Raw genomic sequence first — 18,886 nt, 5'->3', positions numbered from 1 at the left:
CAAAGTGCTGACGCCGACTCGGCACCGTCCTTTGCGTGTGGCGGTGAAAGCGCCAGGGGAGGTAACAGTGGCGGCGCCGGCGCTGGCGGCGCGGCGACTATCCGCCAGCTGAAAATGGGGCGAAAGGAAAGGGGAAAAGAAAGCAGCGAGCAATGAGCGGGCAGAGTTGAGCGGGGATCATTAATTCAAGATGACGTTGTAACACGCTGCTACTGCTGTAGGAAGAGCAGGCGGCGATGGAAGCACGTAGTCGTCGTCCTTATAACTAACGTGCCGCCCATATGCCAAGTATTTAAATGCTAAACGTGTAGAGACATATAGAAGCGCGCTCAACAAATGTCCGCTAGTCTGAATGCGCATAGGTGTTTATCGCAAGGAATAGATGTAATTACTATGTCACGTTTAGTCATTTTAAGCTTTCTGTGTTGTATACGTACTTGTACCTCATTTGATCTCGTTTTGCTCGTCCGTCGTACTGTTTGGGTAGGGACTGTTATTGAATTATTCGACCGTGTACAAGGGCACGCATAGACCTTGAAGGGCATATCGCGTTAGCTTGAATAACAGATTTTAAGTTAAACCTTTGATGAGGCTATAAAATCTTACGAATTTTATCAGTTTGGTAGAAATGCCTGTATGTATAAGCAGACATTGTGCAGCTTTACAAAAAAACGTTTGTGGGAAGTCTGGTAGTTAATGTTATGAAGGCAATATCATAACGTGTAGCCTCACTCATTTACCATTAATTAACCCACCCGACACGTATTCGATACAAGCTTGTTCTCGACCATTTGTTTCTTGCTAAATAATAGACGTCAACAACTTATAACAAGTGGTGATGATTGAAAAACTGAATGAATCAATGAAATGGCATAGTCAAATTAGTGACAGGAACAACTGTAGCACTGAAATCAAACTTAGATTTGGGATTCGGACTACACAAGTTAGTTAACTTCAATTAGAAAATTAATTGAACTGCACTAGGAAACGATATACAAACATGTAAATCTTGTTACAAAAACGATCTAATACGTGTACGGTTTGTGAACAATTTATCTCACTAATAACGTCCCCGTCTTCAGCTTAGCATTGGTGTATAATTTATTTATTAAGAAAACAACGAATCTTATTTGGGTAACAACGCCATATATACGTGGAAGCATTTTGAGCACGATTATATTGATGCCTAAATGTAGCCAAGGTAGATTTCATTTAGCTAAAGTACGGAGCCAAAATTGATGTGTGCCTCAGCTCTTGTCGTTAAAAGGTACAGCCACCGTCTTTCAGTAAAATTGTTTTTTACATTTCAGTTATCTTTGTATTCTTATCTTAAAATCCGCGAGCACTTTCCCTAACCTGTTCGCAGTTCTCACTGGCTCGCCGAAACATCGAAAGCAAGAGTGAGAACAGTATTAAGAAGCCCCTTACCCCACCGAGACAAGGACTTCGCATTAACGTTCCGGCGTTGGCTTCTTCGGGTTCAATAACTACCTAATTGCATGAGCAGCGTTGAAGGCGGCGGTGGCTTCGGCTAGTTTGGACCGAAAAAACAGAGACAAGGTATCTTTCCTGCGAGAATGGGAGATGCCATTTTCTATCATCTGGCGCTCCGGCGCTCTCCACCGGTTCTCTGAGCTTTTCTAAATCAATGCCCGCACACAGGAATACGCGACGACCACTTAACAACTAGGAACGTCTTGTAATATCAATAATAAACCTCGCACTCTCGCCATAACTGTTGACTAGTAGGCCGATTGTATGCTCACCGCCGTTGAAGCGCCTTCGCGTATCCTAGCTCTACTCATTAACCAAAATCTGAGTCGAAAGTACAAATGTAAGGACTGATACCAATGTACTTGGTCCCATTGCGATTTCGATTTTGTAGAATCGTTGAATTGTTGCTTCTGTTCATGCTCATGCAGTCGGTGCTGCTTCAGCGCTTCTCGTTTACAGCGTCGACCACCTTTCATGAGCACCTGTTCACAACTTCATTGTGGAGCAGGACAGTGAAGACTCTGTGTGCCGCCGATACCGCCATGCTTGTTTACCACGTTGTCTCTAGTCAGGACTAGGTAGCTCTGCGGGCAAATCTTCTGCCGTAGATATCAGTGGCGACGGTTTTCCACGTACAGACTTGCGGACTAGTTCGCCGGCCGTCGTGGCCTGCGTTGTCTATACCACCTCGCTGTCCCTGTTTCCATTAGTACGACCACGGCGGCCATTCCGTCGATGGTCATCCAGTCACCGCCAGCGTGCTTACCCTACGGTGCTGGCCAACATTACCCTTACTTGCTAATACTGTTTTCTTTTGCAGACACTAAATGCGCGATCCCGCTATCAAGCCGCCCTTTCCTCTTCAGCAGGCACCGCTACTACCACGATGGGCATACACAGACAACTACTTTTGCCCTTTCCAGAAGGGCCTCGCTCACCTCTTTTTTCATGCTGGCTGTCCGCCGTCCGGCATCCGCTGTTCGACGATGAGGCCGCCGGCCCCTTCCGCTTTCGTGTCGAGTGCGGCAAGCTTACCATGCTGCAGCTCTACGTTCGTTGCTTTAACGCTGTTTGCGTATGGCAATGCTGGCGGGTGGCTGCTTTGCGCCGCCATCGGCGATTAGCCTTTGCGTCGTCATCGACGTCGGCGCTGACGCCGCCGGCGAGAGAGACTCTCCGCGTCAGCGCGACGGTGGGTGCTTTAATGGCGGGCAGTGGCCCGCCGTCGCAGGCCGGCTTCGGAAACGTGCCGCTGCGCCACGACGTGATACGGCCGCAGTCGAACGGCGGCAGCAGTGTCGGCGGCGGCGGCGGCAGGGCGGGTTTAAGTTTAAAATGTTGAAAATGCCGCTGACGCCGGCCGCCGGTTGCTACTGCCGCCGCCACTGCTGGCGCTATCGAGGGGCTCGGCGCACCAAGTGGTTAGCCCGTTGTGCGCCTTACGGAACGCCGCACGGAAGTCTTTTGAAGAATGGAGAAGGGGTGGGGCCTGTGGGAGGAGCCAAACTGGAAAGGAACTCTTGGCGCGGTACAGAGCGAGCTCGACGCAACCGACACTTCAAGTGGTTCAATAAACACCAGCCGTATCAAAAACAGCAATAATGAAATGCTGTGCAATGCAAAGCACCGTCTTCTGAGCAGGAAAGATCCTATGTGGTGATGGTTATAGTGAAGGTATAATAAATGTACTATCATGTTGGACGGTACCTGTTGTTTCGGGAAAGGGCGGTGCAGACTAGAAGCGCACAGTATGTAAGCGGCAACCCTCTCAAGCGGGGTCTGCTGTATCCGAAGCGTCTGGATCCTGCGAAGCAAGAGAAATCTGTCTTAGCGGAGAAGGGATGGCAAGGGGTGTCGATGATGCAATTCGTGGGGTTGTCAGCGATGTCCAATGGCTCTCCCCCCTCCCCCCATAGATTCAATGACGCTAGACCCTCAGTCAATAACATTGAATTATAATGTGTTTGTGAATGTGCGCCTGCCGCTAACCTAAGATTTACCGGTTATGCCAACATGAGCCAAGTAATCGAAATGGCTACGCATTCCAGGCGATAGTAGGAAAGCGATAGTTGTGGGGAAAGTGATCGCAGTCCTAGGCTGAGTAACAGAATTGCAATGATATTCTATAAGAATAAAGTGGACAGAATGCACACGCCTCACTAGCGTTGGTGTATTTCAGATGAAGACCGGCATTAGGTGGAGTCGAATGGTAGAAGCGTACTCTATTGATGTAGCCTAGAAAAAGCGGCGTTTCTATGAAAATATTCATTGGATTTGAGTATACGAGTAGGTGTGATTGCTTGATGTAAATTTGGTCGTGCCATAATGGCTGCTGTGACCGCCCAATCTTGTAGGATACAGACATTTTCAATTGGCTCACAACTTTCAGTCCAGTGTTAACGTGTTTACAAGCTCAACCCAGAAACTGAAGCCGGTCTGGGTTCGAGTCCGAGCGTAGACACGCTTCGTTTCGTGTAGAAAAGAGTCAGCCATTTCAAATAATGTCTTAAGGGCTAAACATAAAACTCCTAATACTTCTCACAGCAAAAAAGTTGAATTTATAGTTTTTGTTCAAAATGCTTAAATAATCTAATATTCTGTAAATCAAATTAACTCTAAATAACAAGTCAAGAAAAAGCCATTTCGACTGAACCTTCTAGTGGTGGCAGGTCCTTGATGCCACACCGAAGAAGACGCAGTCCTGAAGACTTGTTTACGCAGCAGGACTAGCTGAACGTATTACGCAAAGAATGAATAAATAAAAGATATAGTTATGAACACTTACTTTAGGTAACGGCTTTATTATATCGGAAATTCCGTAAAGTTATCTGCGCTTTTCTCGTTGATTTCATACGCTTGAATTTTCAAAGTCCATTCCAAACAGTAGGATCTGGCACACGAGTAAATAATAAATACAAGCAAAGATCGTATTTTCTATCCTTGTCTATTCCAGAATCCAATGCTAGAATATGAATTAGGTTTTTACATTTTATTATTAAAAAAATAATAGAACGCTGCGTGTAGAAACCATGTCATAAGAACTCTACACTCTGCAACAAAGTTTTTCTGCTTTGACAAAATCCTCGTGAAGAAGCATTGTGAATTTTTAACAGGTTTATCCTCAATTGTTGCCACTGAACCGCTAACACTTCAAGCAACTTTTCTATGAAGCTCGTAATGAAGTATCATGTTGGCAGATACTACGTAAAACTTTTAAGAATAACGGTGTTTATTGAATAAAAAAAAATCTATTCATGCAAGCATACGAAGCGTCGGTATATCTCAGATGAAGAGGGCACCATTATTAGACATTATTATCACCTTTGATAACAACAGTAGTGTTCTAGTTAGCAAGCAGCTCTTTATTACTAAGTCATAAGCCGATACATAGATCCAGTAGCCAAGCGACCTAGTTGTTTGATAGGGAACATAGTACTGAACCTTCTTGTAATTACCCTTCGCGCAATTCGATTTCTGCTGTTTTTACAGCTGACAATGATCATGGGGTTAATCAATTGCCAGCCATCAGGCACGAGAATTACGTGCAGCCGTCAGGCGGCTGCACGTAATTCTCGCGAGAAAGCCATTCTTTTATACCCGGCCTTCGGCGTATAATAGATCGAAAGGATCACCTAACGTAAAAGTCGCAGTTGAACCATGATTCAAATAGATGACCGCCTCTGTGAAGTAGTGACTGCATAAGGGAAGGTTTGCAGAAAGCTCGACGTATTTGAAACTTACCTAGGTCCAACGAACGTAGATTATGTGCGAATCCAGGGATACCTACATTCCCGTTCAAGTGACACGTTTTTTGCGTATGTTCTTCAGCTGAAATCTGAAACACTGTTGACGTGATTCTGATCGTAAAACCCGAAGCATTTATCGCAAGGACGGGATCATCAACATGGCCGTCATCACACACACACTCTAGTTAATTTAGGCAGCTTTTTTTTGAGAAGACTAATTGATTGATTTTCAAAACGCAATCGTTAGAGATATTTACTATTCAAGCGGTAAATGTATTATCATTATTATTAGTAGTAAGATTACTTCGATACGTATCTTCGACTGCTTGATTTCCATCGGGGCTCCAAGCTTCATAGACTGCCAGAAAAATACGCATCAGCCATCGGGCGTTTGCATCGAAACAACGCGAAGAAATAATGCTTAGGACACACCTGACAACACACCTGCGTTGCCATTAAAAGGCCAACTGCCCCCTGGCTTCATCGAAAAGCACATTTGTCATCCCTATATTTGCAGATTTTTCCTTTAATTCTCTATTACTCCAAATGTATTACAAAAAATAATTTTTTTTTGAAGTGCGTCTCGTGTGAATCTCAAGTAGCTAGGAAACGTTTTTTGTCGAATGTCTACGCATTTTCTCTGGTTGTCAATATGCTCTTAAAACTATCCTATTTTCCAAGCGATATATTGGATAAGTAAGGCTCGTACAAGTACACACAATATATTCGGTCGGTTTGTAACGATCGACGATTGCGCTATCAAACACTATCAACGCTAGAGTAAATTAATACACATAAACAAATTTTGTCCTAGAAATCATTGTTAGGACTCCGAACTTCCGAAAGTGCATATGAGATTTACGGACGCCATATATATCATATATATTTACGTAAACTTTGTTTCCCATGGATAATCCTTGAAATTGAACTGAAGGCGCAACTTAAGTGCGTCCTGTTTTTATCTAACAATCTGGCTTACATGATTATACTTAAGGAGCGGTTTGCATATGCTTAGTTCAAAGTTGAAAGTAACTGGAAAGAGAATTTACTATGTCGGGACATTTTTCTTTTTTATTTTGTGTGACGCCTATTGTCGTCAAACGCCGTTATGTCAGTATTTTATGAAGCAAACGTTTCACGTGGTTGCGGTAAGTTCTTACCAGGATTCAATAAAATCAAAAAGCTTTTTGCGTAGTTCTCATTACCACGTCATCCAAACAAATCTACACTTAATATCAAGTTCTACGAAGTAAATGCCCGAAGTGGTTAACGATAGACTGAGACACACGAAGTTTCTATATGGAGTTGTATACACCTGGTGCGCGCCGGCAGGTTTAGCATAGGCCAGCTTTTATGCAGCGAAAAGATAGACATGACAAACACTGTGGAATCGAATAAACAGCCAAGGGAAACGCATTCCAGATTTGATGAAAGCGATCCTCATAGGAGTAAGTAACTACGATAATCCTCTCTTTCTCGCTAGCGCCGTGCTGATATGCGAGCGTCGTAATAAACTGATGAGAAATTGCGCGAACCGGACTTAGGCAGGGCTCAGAGGAGAGACATTGGCCTGCGGCAGGCTTCAAGCGTACGATACGGAGCTGGACAACGGTCAGCGCATCTAGGACATTTCTGGGTATACGAACGACGAAATTACAACATCCACTCCTAAGCTACGACTCACCGTCGCCCTTCCTTCCTCTCCTCAAGCACCGTTTGGGCAGTTGGGCAGCGACATTGCAGTTATAATTGGTATCGTAGTCCTACAGCTACCGTGCGTCTGGTAAAAGTCGTACTGAAGGTATAGATGGTAGCTGACAACTCCCCGAACGAGTGTGCCAAGTCCTTCATATAACTATTATTAGGTGTTTCGCCCACCCCATGAAAGCGAAATGGAGTCGTGAGATAACGTGGGCTTAGATTAATTTCTTGATAAAATTAGGTTCGATGCTCAACGGTAAAGTAGAATGGTAATCTTTCTACATATTTATTTCAGACTTGTTCCTTGTACCTATTTTAATTCATTATGAAGTGATTGTCTGAAGTGAGTCTGTGGAAAAAAGCCGACGTTTAAACGGAAAGATTATTTGACCAAAAAGACCAAAACGTCGACGTCAACTGGTAAGCGAAGCTATATACTTTTAATTGTCACGTACGACGACCGTTATTCTGCAAGCTTTGTGTAAAGCTACTGAATAATTCTGTTATTAAGCTGATTCGTACGCTGCAGATCTATGCGCGCTGATTTTGAAATACAGTGTACACATATAAAATAATACAGCGTATGCTAATGCTCCAGGGCACTTAAACAAAGCGAAGAGACTGGGCTGGATTTGAATTTAATTTTCGTGCTGATCTTTTTTGGTTTATATGTCCATCGAAATTTGTGTGAAGTGTACCTAAATGCTATAACAAATACATGTTATGATAGGCCTAACATACCGATCGTCGCCCCCAACTAAGCTTCTTATTCCTACCATCGGACCTCTAAAGCCTTAAGGCCGACAACTTTGTTTCTCAAGGAAAAACCTGGCTTATTCAAATTTTTGTTCACTACGTTAGTGCTGTTCAGGTTGCTGTTATTGTAATACTAATTAGAACGAATAGCGATTAGCTCTATAATCGCAAACTATCCCATCGTGGAAATATACCAGGGTGTTCTCAATTGATTAACATCAGCATGGTAGCGCCCCGAATGCCCGCCATAGAAGGTTCGTGCGTAAAACAAATGTCTGGAGTAAACACTGCCGCATTCGGTGTATGTAAATCGTTCCTTTATCAAAAATTTGAAGACCTCATAAAGCCTAAGCGTCTGTTGTTATTGATTCTAAGATGTTCACTATCTAGCTTAAAGAAGTACTATTGCCTTCATCCATTGACACATATATACGGTATATACACATGTTGTCTATACATATGTGTGTACCGTATGAAGTTTCAACATAAAATCAAAGGAGTCTTTCGTAAAATAGGTTTCAAAGCCACATCTAGAGTGATGACGCAGCTGTTTATTTTCAAAGGGTGGTCTCGAATAATCCGAGTGCAAACACGACAAAGTTGCAAGGAAAGACAAGACGGATCTAATAATTACTTAAGGCAAAATGTGTTACGTAGCCATCCCTTCGAAGTTTTCTGTGAAGAGTGGAAGCTAAAATAAATACGAGGCGAGGTAGAAAACTCGGTGACGGAAAAAGTGGCCACTGAGTGTTTTTTGGAGCGGACAGCGGAGTTTTGGATGGCCTTCTTCGTCCTTTAGAAACAGCAGGACGGCCGACAAGCGCCGCGTAGGCAGTAAGGAAAAATGCGGCGCTCATTTGGGAAACAACAAGGACTGGACAGGGCCCAGAGCACTGCTATAGCTCGAGTAATTCTGGTGGAAATTCAACTTTTTGCTCCACGAGGTGGAAAATTAATTTTCTTGCTCAACTCTGCGGTGGAGCACGGATAGCGTGGTAGTTCCCGGCTACAGTCTTGTTCATCGCCCCTGAGAAATTTTCTCTCCAGTTTTAACCGATGCTACGCCTAAATAGTAGATTAGGTCCCAAAAGGTTTTTCTTTGAAAACTCTTTCTCTATTTATCCTTATCTTCTATCGAGGCGGTGTCCACACCGAAGAATTCCTATCATAGGTAGAAGTAGTGGTCGCGTAGTTATCCCTTCAGAGCACTCCTTTAAAGTTGGAAAAAGATATAAAACCCCTGCTAGTAGCAAGGAACCAATAGTACCAGCGGTACCGATGCGTGGCGACAGCCTGCAACGCCACTAGTTCACGTTAACTGATGTCCGGGAAGTGTCTTTTTAGGGTTCACGAATTAACCGAAAAAATCTAAGTAAATATTTATTAATCGTACTGTATATTTCAACTGTATTGCGCTATGGGTACGTTCTCACGACGTCGTTCAAATATTGAAATTTGTACCAATTTTTCTCTTAGTTTTTTTTCTTAAATAGAATTTCTTTTTCTATCCTCACTTAGCAATAGCGCTTCATCTATAGAGTTAAAAGCGAAAAATAAGGCAGAACTCACTTTTGTAGCTCATCTGTTTTTCTGACTGGTCTATTTCCCATCGCGCCTGATCCATTCTCGAATCTTCTACAGGGGCGGCGTCGAGCCGTTACAGTCGAGGCATACTATTACTACGATATCTCTATTAACAGTGGTCTCCATTAAGTCCAAGCATAAATGAGAGCCGTCACTTATTCCCCGAAAGGCTGAAGTATTGGCGTAGGGTTACATCAATGCTCGTTAACCTTTGTTATTCGCTATAGGGGAGCACGGCTGATACAGTGGCTCTGCAGTAACCCTTGACCGTGACTGCAGAGGACGTCGATCAGTTATCTTCGGTCTTGGGCTTTAAGAGGGTTACGAAGCAAATCGGTGGGACGAACTCAGAAAGCAGAACTCGCTAAATATAACGTTTTTTGCAATGCCTTTTGAAAACACCTCCACGCCATGCTCCATGCCCACGGAGCCTTGGACTCTGTTGCAGTAATGTGGTAATAATCAAGGCGCCTTTTGCATTTATGTGGCTACAATACTGGCTATAGTTGAGCTAACAACAGTTGCTTCGCAGTGAATGATAGAGTGGGCATCTTCTTTCGTCCAATTCAGCCGATGGATCTATGCCACTGTTCCACTGAACGAGGCGTTGGCGCCTCAGTCCCCAGGGGTAGCAGGCAGCTTCTTATGGGAATAAAAGTCGACGAAGAGATAGGACTGTTTAAATCCTTTGAGCGGCCCCCTTCTAAATCATTCCTTAACTGTTTACCCTAAACCCCTTCAGCAAACTTTACCCGAGGCGATTTATGAGCTGGGACGCTTCACCAGAGAACTAACGTAGAGAGGTGGAAACACCTATTTTTCTTTCTTCTTTCCTTGCCGTTTTTCTTTGTTTTACCAACTTATAACGAAAGCCAAAGCAATTAAGTGAGCTGCTTTGTCAAACGGAGAACTGGCAAAAGATCGCCGATGACGTTCACGACCATGCTACGCAGAGGAAAAAGAGACTACATGTGTACCCAAGAGGGAGATATGAAACGGTAGGTTGAAAGTGCCGTGGGGTGTATAAATGTTCGTGGGAGTTGCCCCAACCGGCAAATGTTGCCGTGCGACTCTTCATGACAGCCAGCCATTAAGGGAGTACCATTGCACATTTGCTGTCCGAAGGGTTCTGGTGCGGAGAGCGCGTGGAACAGGCGGGGAACATTTTAAGCTGCCATGGGATCGGCTGAGTGCTGAGGAGGTTTTGGCAACACTTCACGTCCTGATAATAAACTAACTCGTTAGTTAACTCAAATACGTGTCGAGTCTAACCTCTCTTCGCTCTACCTCAATATTTGTTGTTCGCCATTTTACTTCTATGACTAAGTGACAGGGTCTTTCATTGAAATCTAACCCTCTCGTTTGCAGGGCGCACTGAAACACGGTCGTATTAAAAAACAATGAAATTAACAGTAATAACTGAGTGCTATCGATATAATAGCATGCAAATATCAATAGCATATACCATAGAAGGTGAATCATTGAATATCGATTTCACAAGTGGTTTTCACTATCGTTTCATGCCTAGGTTCATTACCTATCACCATTCAGAACGATAGGAAAATGCTTTCCAGTAAAGCGCTGATTTCTGTCCAGACACAAATGAATTACAATAGTTTGCTAACCTTTGGGACATCGGGTATACTGTGACGGTCATGTGCACCTCAAAGATTTCCCCTGTCAGGTTAGGCTTACTATGTAAATTTCAATTTCAGGTACCGGATGCCTTAACGCACCCTAATTTGCAGCCAGTACTACGAGGCCCCAGTAGCCAGGCACACAAACGAACTTTGACAGCAACTAGCAAAACTTATAACAAATTACAACTGGCTGTTTTTGGAGTGGCACAACCTAAGCGGCAACGTGTCATGCGGTGAGGGCCAAGTCAGCCGCAGGAGCTTCAACTGTAACGGACGAAATCATATCTTATTGTCGAACTTTCAACGCTGTTCTACCAACTCGAAAGGTGAGTAGAGAAAAAAACGTGCGAGAGAACGATAGAAACATATATATATAGGAAGCGCAAGTTATCAGAAATCTCCAACAGTATGAGCACCTTTTAGCTTCAGTGGCAAAAGCTCGCTAGTCCGAGTCCCCCTGCTTAGAATCCAGGCCTATCGGAGCAGGACAGGGTTCCCGCTAACGCAACTTGAGAACTGTAGTATCTGTAAGGGTACTGTCACCTGCTGCAGGACGTAGGGTTGGCGAAACAGGAGTAGTTTTAAGGTTGATACGAGCTAACTTTGTCACTGTTGGTGCTTCGAACTGATTAACGCTGTGTGACTAGTTAGCTATAAAGTTTAAATTAAGATAGGGCAATTCACTTAGTTAAAGCAGTTTTTCAATTAACGATTAAAATACTTCATATATGAAACGAATGGCTTAGGAAAAATCAATGCTCTCTTCACGATGTCGCCGAGAGGTCGGCAACGTTCATTTGCAGGCATGCAGGCATTTAGCAGCCTCGCGATGAGTCTCCGTTCCACGTGTGAATATACAAATCGATCCCTCGTTAAAATATTTCCCTGTTCATTAGAAACATGAATCTCACGCTTCACCTCTGTCGCTGTTCCGAGTCAACGGCCGAAGGCCCTGACGGCATACAGTAGCATGTAGTTTAATATCCTATCCGATGGTTTGTATCGGCTTCAGCCCGGGCTGAGCTATACGGAAACTAAAGACTCGGGCGGCGGCCCACACCCCATTTCTTATCAGAACAATGGACCAACGGCACTTTCGAGGGCGGTGGTAGCAATGGCGGCGGCAGCGGTTACGATCGAAGTGCTATATAAACACACGTGCAGGGTGACTGAAGATTGTACTCAATTGGAATTTCTCATAATTTCTCCCATAAATACTATAGAATACGGTTTGGCGGCTTAGTTGATCTACGGAGTTTTGTTCGTAGTGTAAATATCAACCAAAAAACACATATGGATGTTTTAGAAAGTACTAAAAAATTGCGGCTAAATCGATTCAAAGAAAAAAATTAGAGTATACATAGACGGCATTCCGTCATTTGTTAGAGCGAACTGCCGTCTTAATATGTGATAAGGTTTTGTTTCGGGATCGTTGCTGGATAGCTTTTGGTAACTATTCTCCCACTAGTTGATAGATTTCACATAGATGTGGACGGACGATTGGATATGGTAAGAGCAGGCAACGTGGCCGGCAGGTTTACTCGTTTAGTTTAGCCTGCGCAATGTTTGGTCCTCTTTACGTGTTTTGTTTCTCGTTCCTTCTTTCTGGACCATTCAGTCCCATCAGGCTTTTTTTGGCTATTGATTAGTTAATTAGAACGCCTTCGTATTTTTCGCCTGCCTCAGAGCAATAATTAGCCGTCAACGCAGAACGTATCGCCCATTCCAACTTTGCCGTTTCCTCATAGAACGGCCGTCGTTGTCCGGGCGGCCATCAATTGCTCTGCTCATTTTTAGATTTTACGGAACCACAGCAATCAAATACTTGGCTCTGTTGTATGTAAACGGTTATAGGCTACCACGATGTGCCGTAATGACGTGGAATCGTCCATATAACTAACAAGGTCAAGCGGATATGAACTACGTATTGATCTTACTCGGTTTCCATCGGACCTGATTGAAGTAAAAGTCTGGCTACATTAGTTGTTGTGAACATCTATTGCAAATTCCGCTGAAGTCCCGCTGCGTCTACTTATCTGTCCACAAATGAATATATATATATTTATTTGATAGAGATTCAAGGAGTAAACGCGGTCTCTGTACGCTCTAGAAGCTAGGCAATGGGATGGGCCTATTTGAAGAACGATTTGCCGACAGTTCATTGGGTTGCTTCTATCAGTGTTAACTGTTAACGGTATCATTATACATTTGTCGAGAAAAAAATCCTAACCTGATAGTGAGCTTTATGAGACATCATAATGATAGGCAGAATTTCGAACAGAACGAGTTCGTCTATTGTTATTTCCGGTTACCACCCGGCACTATCGCAAAGAAAGCTGGGTTCTCTAGGAGTGCAACCACAAGCATGGATACTGCAAAAATTACTCCGGTCAATTTTTAAGGTCCCTGGCTAAATTCGCTCGGAAATAGCAAACAAACGTCGCCTGATCGTGTCTGTCATATTCGGTTCCGTCATTAGCCAGCTACAACGGTAGAACTGCTTTGAACATTTTCTATAGTTGCATCCTTCATACACTGTGCTTGAATTAATACCGATAGCGCACTAAGGGTGGTGTTGTGTGAACCGGCGATGTTAGGAGTTTCATCAGTCCTGCAGGCTCCCTGCCCCTCAAAAACAGTTAGGACAGGCCAATAACTCTTATTAACACTCGACCGGCCCGACGGCATCGGAGTTTTGCTATTCACCATCCGCTTCTCTAGGCCTTCCATTAGACGGGAACATTGCGGCGAGCCAACGGCTTCGTCTAGGGGCAGTCCCAGCATTCCCTCCCATTGTGGCCGCGTAAAGAATAGCGAACGAACGGGAATCAACAACAGAAGCAACGAAAAGGCACGAAGCGTTCGTCGTTTTTCCTATGTTCTCGCGTTTTTTTTTGTTGTTGGTTATTTATCTCTCTGCTTTTAGCCGTTTCGGCGATTTCGCGCGCCGACACCACGTTAGGCAGGCAATGACGGGTTGATCTTGCGTCCCCACTTTTTCATCGGCCACGCCGCCTGAGACGCCTGCTTGCACGCGTCTTGATTTCAATTAACAACTAAAATGACGAGACCGGTTATGGCAAGGACGGCGGCAGTAGCAGCCACTTAAAGCACTATGTTGGGAGTGGCTGAATGATAAGTTGAGCTGAATCTCAATCTCACAAGTACGGGTCGCGTCGAGCTTTCTCAGCTAAATGTACTACTAACCAGCTAGATGAAAGAGCACCCGTAAACTGTAAAGGAAGACCTATTCGATTTTATTTTTTTCATTATATACCTATAATGCGGGTGTTTAAAAGTTTTGAGAGCGATATGGATTCTTCGTACAATTGGTTTCCAAGTAGGGCTGGGCTTAAGTTAATTAAACGTTACCTACACATTTTACTAGCAACTTATTCGCAGTTACGCTGCGAGTATACTCATGGCGTACGGTTAATATTGGCACTATTACCATCCTGCAAACTTAGCTCTGAACCTTGAATACACCTATGGATATAGTGATAGGTTGTGTTATGCACCAAATTATTAAAACTACGTTATCATCAGGTAGCGTTACTAACTCGATCAGTTACTCTGTGAATAATGTTGATTTTTCAAGACATTGCGCCTGCCGCGTTCCCAACTACCCCATTATCCTTTATGCAATACACTGACAAATAGCAGGCCCGAGGTACCTGAAGTTCTTCTGTGCCAATAGTTTCCGCTAGGACATTAATGCTAGATACCTTTCACAACTTTACCTTTTCGCAGCTATCTATATCCAGTCGACAAGTGCTACCCCATTGTCCAGATATGTATTTTCAGTCTTCAGTTAAGGCTTCAGACTTCTTGCAAACTTCTGTCTTCATTGTTGTATGGCCTTGGTGACCAACACCCGGCCGAACGTTCCGTGCTGCTGGCAAGGCTAAAAATCTCTTCGTTGAGCTTTGCTAGGGCGCTCCCATCTTTCATGAGCTGAAAGGGACCGCGCATTGGTCACCGGTACACAAACGTTTTGTGCTCAAGTCGACGTCTTCACACAGATTGTGGCATACCCCGTCAGTAATCTGTAAGCGACTCATCTGCGAGTACAATAAATACTGTCGGCATGTCAGGACAAGGCGAAAAAAAGGAATAAAAAACATTGAAAACAAGGGCTCAGTGTAAAAGAACGAACGGCGTACGTTTTTCATCCTGGGGATCAAACTGGCCGCTTGTTTTTTTGAGCTGTTGAAATACGCGTGAGTTACCTGTCTGTGTGTGTTCGTAATAGGCAATAAGATAGATGCATTTCACGTCCAGAGATTTGGTTCAGAAGCCGAAAAGCTCGTCAGTTTCTACTGATAGTAAGAACGGATATAGAATATGAATAGCTGAGGTCCACAGGCAATCTATCTTCGCAGATAGCTGCTTCTCCTCTATTGAAAGAGGCGTGGGGGCAAACATATTTCCAATGTGGGAAGTTAAATCGCCGTGCTTGACTTTGCTTCTATATATGGCATAATTACTTGAGCTAATCTATATGGATCTTTTTTTAATTAATCGGATGCCTTGTTGATCAGCGATGCGCTAATTTGGCCTTGGCCATATGTGTCGATATGCCTATGTTACTATTTATTACGATTTGAAGTAAATATGACCTATCTCAAAATGGTCAACTTCGAGAAAAAATGTAAGATGTTGAAAATTGACTTTGCTACCAGTTTTTCATCTTCCTATTTTTTTCAAAACATCAATTACTACCAGGTTCAACGTGTCGTATAGCAGATGATCACGTCTTTAACTTCCCTACACCAAAACGTACAAAGTTGTTTTAATGGCTATGAACGACTTCAGTTCACGGAAGATGTTTTTGGGATGACTTCTTACATGTTCATTGAGCAGACGCGTTTGATTGGTGTAGTTTCTTCTCTTACCTATTAATAGAAGACTGCGTCAAGTCCGAAGTTACAATTTTTCGAAATTAACAAAAAGTTATCGAAATGACAGTTAGTGCCAGCTCACATTTACAAACAAACTTACACGTACACACAATCACAGCTAAAGCGGTCTTAGCAGATCTATTCTAGATGTTAGGGTTATTTTCATGTTGGCTCATCTTGAACTGATGTGGATGACTATTGTGCGCAGGCGCTATATGTGTAGTGCTCCAAACATATAAAAAGTAAATAAATTCAGGGCGCGCTTCCTCAGACTTCACGCGTACAAGTAAGTGACGTACGACGATAAACGAAGCTGCTGGAGAGAGGCAGATGAACGGACGCCCAGACCGACCGATCGAAATGCCAGTAGTAAATCAAAAATCGTTTACTTACTTATTCAGCTCTGTCAGCACATTGTTCGCATGACTGCAATTTCACTTATGATTGCCCCTCTATATATGTAGATATAAATTTGGGTTTTATTGGCAATCGTATTTATGACGGAAGATGTGGGCCTTCGGCACTGTCACTCGCGCATGCGTAACCGAAGTTAAAAATAAACTTGTGTTATTTACAAAGTTCGTCAAGAGCGCATAAAGTTGCGCTGAGCAAATTCATTGGCATGAAGGAGTGTCAAATATGTTTCGACCATTTAGCCTATCTCTTTTTCATTGTCGTTTACGCCAAGCCGCTGTTGTATTTTTTGCTGAAGTTCAGCTACTGCTAGACACTGTACACGAAGCCGCCCCTTCCGCCGCCACCGTCAGCAGCCGCAGTCAGTCTTGTGCAAGGTGGTTCCCTGGTGTCGACGGCAAGCCGTAGTAATTCAATTTATAATTTACTTGAGCGCGCGAGTGCTTTCTCGTTCCTTTGTCGTTCTTGGACGAACGGACAAACGCTAGCCCGCGTCGATGAGCCTTGTGGAGCGCCAACGCCAAAAAATACCGACAATCTGTGCTAAGAAAATGTAATTGGGGTGAAAAAAATCGTACATTACAAGATTATATATATACATATATATATATATATATATATATATATATATATATATATATATATAGCCCAAGTAAGCAGAGTTGAGTGTTCGACCGGGTTCCGTGTTGTTACTGCAGCTGCTGCCGCTGTTATGGTCGGCGACGCGGCTTGTTATGGCGTTCAAATTGATGGTTGGTGCCTTACTTAAGATCAGTTTAGTTAGCGGCTGATCCCTTCGAACGGCGCGAAGATCAGCGTAAAGAGTTGGCTGACGGTGTGCTATGGCCACGTCACGCAAGTGAATCTGTTCACATAAGTACGGCCGTTAAGAGAATTAATAAGTGCAAATTATATTCGTTTGGTCAATCTGCAATATCTCGAAGGGGTCGGCTATTCACTGCTGGTGTTCGGAAATTCTGGATCAAACAGGCCATTGCATCAAAATTGACCTTGACGTTAGCTCACGTGGGCACGAACAAGCAAGCGCCACTCGTGCGCGTGTACGTATATTCAAGCGCTACCGATACAAATTCTGCTGTGAGATAGACTGATGATTATATTGGTGCACGACCGACTAGTTGTACAATTCGTTAGGGGACTCGAGGTGGTGCGGCTAACCTAGATAGGAACAAGTGTAATAAGGACACTTTAATAGTTTACCGTACGTCGTTGATGGAATAGAAAATGTTTTACCTTTCAGAAGCTTACATATGGTAACCATCAACTATATTACCGTGTAAGAATAGCTATTCTTACGTGTACCTGAAAATTACTAGCTAGATTAGTTCAGTATGGACAATCCAGCAATACTTCATCTGGTACCGTAGTTCAAGACGTACGGCACTGTTAGGGGTATGTGCAAAGAGTTGTCTGGATAATGTCTTTGTGTAGTTCATTGTAGAATTCAATATCGAGGCCTGCAAATACCTGCGACTAATTCAGGTCGAATCCCAAGAAGGCGGGAATCGCTTCTGGAGGTCACTTGGTCTATTGCTAGACATCTATAATTAAATAGCCCTCGTGCCTCCCCAGTAACAATCGAAGTGGATCGCAAAAAACGCGAAGACTTCTCTTGTGCATTAAACAATGCTAAAAAGCGAGGCGCCAGTACATTACGAGGCACTTCGTCTATTCATATAGTCCGCCTCTATCGTAATGAACTATCTGTCGCAACGTGAACGTTTCGTTGAAGTATCGCATGAAGGCGTCGGGGGTCTGTTGGGGTCCTGCGGCGATTTCATCGGATCACGAGAGCGGTCTCCGGTCCACCACGAATGAGACTTCTCACGATCTACTGAATATGAATTCATTCTTAATTGAGGTATTCACCCTTGCCTCACTTTTATCCTGCGCTCGTCGTAGTATAATTCATAATATATGAATAGCGGTAATTTAATGGCGGCTCCTGCCAAGGCAAGTATCTAGCGGGAAGACTGGGGCATAAGCCTTCTGCCATTTTGTTCCAGGTAGAATTTTAATATTTAGTACGCCGCAATGTATATGAAAACACTTTCACGGGCTACTTCTGCTCGTTCCCTGCGTTTAATGTTGTCATATATTCAACGTAGTTTTAGATGATTGTACGGATCTACATATTTCAGAGGACTATCTTATCGGCTGCATTGTGATGGCGCTGTGTAGATTGTGGTGTTGTGTTTTATACAATTTATTATGAAAATGACCCGGACATTATTAAAAATGAGTTCCCATTACACGAAACGGGTATTACTTACGTTAGCCTGCTGTTTATGGAATCAATTTGTGGCGGGCTTATTTAAACCTACTATGTCTACTATACAGCCCTGCATTAAGTTAGCTATCGGAAACGTTTTAGATTAGTAGTGAAATTATTGCTATCTGGATCACTGTAATTCTTTTTTTTTGCACCTTATGCCAGTGGTTACTTCTAGGCCAGAACTGAACGTCTGCGTAATAGGCAGAAATCCTTTGTATATCCTATTCAGGAAGAACACATTGCGGTGTCTTCGTTTCAACTTGCCGTATCCGAGCAATTAATAGCTCCTTTTTCATTCGTATTTGTTCCGCTGAACTAATAAGTAACCATTCTGTCTTTACTCAATAAAGTGCG

The 18,886-nt window shown here is 43.5% G+C and overlaps 1 protein-coding gene across 7 annotated transcripts in view; it reads left to right on the top strand.

Annotated features, from left to right (window-relative positions):
- Positions 1 to 18,886, top strand: part of LOC111249558 (uncharacterized) — a 214,974-nt gene that overhangs the window by 61,213 nt on the left and 134,875 nt on the right. For 6 of the 7 annotated variants that reach the window (XM_022803564.2, XM_086986855.1, XM_086986857.1 and 3 more), the window contains one exon: positions 10,997 to 11,247. The gene's annotated coding sequence lies outside the window, so the exon portion shown is untranslated. Of the gene's footprint in view, positions 1 to 7,341; positions 7,362 to 10,996; positions 11,248 to 18,886 lie in introns of those variants that run through there. The other variant, XM_086986859.1, reaches the window with a different exon arrangement.

This window comes from Varroa destructor, unplaced genomic scaffold, assembly GCF_002443255.2.
Source record: "Varroa destructor unplaced genomic scaffold, Vdes_3.0 BEIS01000004.1, whole genome shotgun sequence".
NCBI lineage: Eukaryota > Metazoa > Arthropoda > Arachnida > Mesostigmata > Varroidae > Varroa > Varroa destructor.
The sequence above is the reverse complement of the archived record's forward strand: the minus strand, read 5'-3'. Positions and strand labels throughout refer to the sequence as shown.